This window comes from Aplysia californica, unplaced genomic scaffold, assembly GCF_000002075.1.
Source record: "Aplysia californica isolate F4 #8 unplaced genomic scaffold, AplCal3.0 scaffold00210, whole genome shotgun sequence".
Taxonomy (NCBI): domain Eukaryota; kingdom Metazoa; phylum Mollusca; class Gastropoda; order Aplysiida; family Aplysiidae; genus Aplysia; species Aplysia californica.
The window spans coordinates 1,022,730-1,026,967 of record NW_004797480.1 but is presented as its reverse complement, the minus strand read 5'-3'; positions in this window follow the sequence as shown (position 1 = coordinate 1,026,967).

Below are 4,238 nucleotides of genomic sequence, written 5' to 3'. Positions count from 1 at the left end.
GAGGAGGAGGAGGAGGAGGAGGAGGAAGACGGGTAGGAGGAGGAGGTGGAGGAGGAGGAGGAGGAAGACGGGTAGGAGGAGGAGGTGGATGATGATGATAATGATGATGATGATGATTGCATTTATATATCGTGTAAATATATCCATGCCATACAATGTAATTTAAAGTATGCTCTATGCGCTTTACATCTATCACATGCAAATGTATTACCTTAGAGCAGGCCCGAAAATTAAAACACGCTGAACGTTCTCGGCTTCCCGGGAAACTAATTCAATGCAAGCAACCGATTTTGCGCTCAAACAATAAGAAACTGATAAAATCTTTCACCGTATTTAGTCGGGTACCCATTCCTTCCTAAGTGAAGTGAGGAAAATCCGTGTTCAGTGACACCATGTCGGGCCGAGATGTGTTTTGAACCTCCGAACCTGGAATCCTCACGATTACGAGCCCGGTAGTTTTACCACTACACTAGATCTAGCTCTACACTAGACTGAGAAAACGTGAGTTTGAGTCTGTGCCAGCTACACATTTTGGATTCCAGGTTGGTTAGGAATATTTTATTAGCCAATGATTCGTAGTTAAACAGTAATATAAGTAAACATTATAATCGGTCATGAAAAGTTCTTAACAGAGTAACTTTATAATGCAACCAGCACAGTTAGTTTTACACCTCCATCCACGCAATTAAATACATTTAGATAATCAAAGATCGTATCAGAGCCAAGCTGGCCTGAGCAGGATAGAGCCCTTCAGACAGACAAAGACAGCGGATAATATGGACGTCTCCACCCAGGAATCGAACTCACGGCTTTTATGTGCAATGGCCAATGGCTTTTGGATTACACAACAAATACCAGTGGTAGTTTCTAATGCCCCCCCCCCCCCCAATCCCTCCCCATATCGAGTTTCGAAACTAATTTGACCTTGCATGCTCATCCAGGGTCTTCCCTCTGTATGGGGCCTTATATGGGTTGTCGTGACGCCAGGCTCAAACACCGCTTTTTACATTAAGATTGTAAGAATGGTGGCTGGAGTTAACAGTGCGTTTGTATTACTTACTTACTTACTTACTTACTTACTTACTTACTTACTTACTTACTTACTTACTTACTTACTTACTTACTTACTTACTTACTTACTTACTCACTTACTTACTTACTCACTTACTTACTTACTTACTTACTTACTTACTTACTTACTTACTTACTTACTTACTTACTTACTTACTTACTTACTTACTTACTTACTTACTTACTTACTTACTTACTTACTTACTTACTCTCTCCCTATACACGTACCTTCAGGTATACAAGACGGAGAGCAGTCGACGCCACGCTTGCCTGTCCCTGGCCACGTCCTCCAATTTCGGCAAATCTAGGCCCTATGTGATTGCCTCATCCTTTATTATGCCTCTATAACTTCCAGTTGGTCTTCCTCGTTTTCCTTTTCCCGTTGGTTTCCAATACAATAGGATAATCTTGTCTTCGGCATTCTTAGAACACGTCCTAGATATCTCCATCTTCTCCTTTTTATGTTGTGTTGATATCTTCAATCCCAGCTCTTTCCAACACTTTATTACTGATTATAGTGAGCACTGGCCAGCACATTTTGTTTGGAAGCTTTTGAATGTTCGTTGAATTGTTTTATTTTTTCCATATATCTCTCTGAACCATACGTCAATACAGCCAAAATATTGCTATTATATATTTTAAATTTCGTCTTCAATGAAATTATCTTTCACTTCCTTATAGTTTTTAATTTTTTAAAAGCGATCCATGCATTTTAATGTCTCTGGTGGACGTCGTCAAGGTAGTCTGCAGTTTTGGATATAATACTGCCATGGTACTTGAATTTTCTAATTTCTGCAAGGGGGTCTCATTAAAGAGAGAGACGGCGTAGTTTCTGATGATAGTTGCAGTACTTCTGTTTTAGATACATTAATTTATTATTAAACCAACGCTTCCGGTGGTTCTGTTAGTTCGTTTTTTTTTAAATTGCATTTTATGTACATTTGTACTGCGGTGTTTAATAGGCAGATGTTATCCGCAAAATCTAAATCTCCTAATTATGTACCATTTGTCCATCCAATGCCTGTTTCAATGCGTGTGTATTGCTACTTTTATTATATGTACAAACAACGTTCTTATTTAACTCTAATAATCAAGAGATAAAACTAAAAGGGATATTCGGGTTTCTTTGTTGCTGGTTTCTTTTGTTCTGTTTGCCTATTGTTGTTGTTGTTGTTGTTGTTGTTGTTGTTGTTGTTGTTGTTATTGTTGTTAATGTTGTTAAAATTTTCATAAAGCTAAATCTGCGCTAGTGGCGAAAAGTGCGTGTCTATTTTTGAGCACGTCCTTTTGCACAATAAAGTATCCTGCAGTATATCCTTTTCAATACAGTAGAGTAAGCTCAGACTCAAACACACAGGCTCCATACAGACCATACATAAAAAGTGCGTTTGTGTTCAACATTATATATTTTACAACTTGACATGTACACAGCAGCGTCCAAATTTTTTTCTGTCCACTGCATAATCTGGACTGCGTCAAGCATGCCATACATTTTCTGGTCTGTGCTCATTCCTTCAACGTGTTTCATATGACACAGACGATGGATGCGTACATCATGTATACATATTATGGTGCCCTTGCTGTTGTACTGATGCAAGAAGAGGAGAAGAGAAGGAAGAGAAGGAGGAAGAGGACCTGTTGAGTTAGACCATGGCTCATGCGAAGATCCCTGTATGGACAGTTTGAGAAGCTGATGGCTGAACTGCAAGTTGAAGATGTGTCATCCTTTAGAACTTCCTAGATCAGAGTTTCTCCAGAGTTTTTCCATGAACTTCTGGAAAATATTGGCCCCACCATCCACAAGGCAAACACTTTCTGGAGACCAAATAATGTTAGTAGATGGTCGATTTGTAGATCACTGCAGGGTAATTGTGCTGTGCGTTTATATGGTAGGGCAAGAAGGTCGCTGTGTCATGGCGCTTGCTCGAGGTGTCAACTTTTGTAGGCCGTGCTTTAAGTAACTCAGATTTTTACACGGCAAGCAATATTTTAACTGGCAGAGTATGAAATTGAACTCGGCTACCATTCAAATCTCGTCGGCGTGTCACTGTCACTTTGCATGCCGAGCTATTTCTGACACTCCCCTAGTCTTCCCCGAGTTTTCCCCGAGCGAGTTATTGACTCGGCGACTCATTTTTCGCTCGGCAAACATTTTAAGCATGTTTGAAAATTTCGACAAGCTTTCGTCATATAATAATTTGACAAGGCGAGCATGAAATATCACTCGCGATTGCTCGGCGAAATGTATCCAGGGTAGCCCCGACTTGTTGGACTTCGAAATTTTGTCTTATAGGGGGTGCCCACTAGTGAGAGCGAATCGGGTTGAGTTGGGTCGGGTTGAACTTGAACGCCCTACAAGACACGTGTAGGACTACCTTTTCTAAGGAAAAATATTCACATGTAATTGAACTAGATGCACATAAAAAAACGGAGAGGAATAATACAGAGACAACGCGACAAAATTATAGAAATTACAGGTCCCACTTCTACGTTCTATAAACACGCAAAGGTGCTATTCCATCGTCATGGGATTTGCGGTTGATGGTTTGGGTACCCCAAACACATTATGAAAAAACAAACAGAAAACAAACAATCAAACAGCAACAACAACCACAATATAGCAGAAACAAAAATAGATTGAAAAGAAGTAGGAGGAGAGGGCAATATAGGTCTATTATAGTGCCCCCTCCAAAACCACAGGAACACAACAGTCATATAAGCAGCAGCAGCAGCAGCAGCACATCTGAAAAACAATCTCTTTTCGTCGATAACATAATAATAATACACAATCTTAAGTCTGAGAAAAAATAGGAATGTGTAGATCTGTCATTTTTGTGCCAGTGAGAATGCATTACTTACCTCTAATAGAAAGTAACGTAATAAACGTACGTACTGTTACCTTTTTATACTTTCAGTTCCCTGAAGATAATAGTACTTACTCGTGTCACCTCTGAAAAACCCTTCTTCTGTACTTACTACATGCAGAATAGTAACTGACCCGTTATATAAACGCAGTCTTGGCTCTTGCCTATAATGTTGTTATCGAGCGGTAAACTCTAACGACACAGTGTGATTAGAGTTTCTTGCCTTCAATATTCAACAAGTTGATAGTGGACGATATCAATTTCGCAGGGCGACAAACGAAAAACTTGAGTCATATATATAAT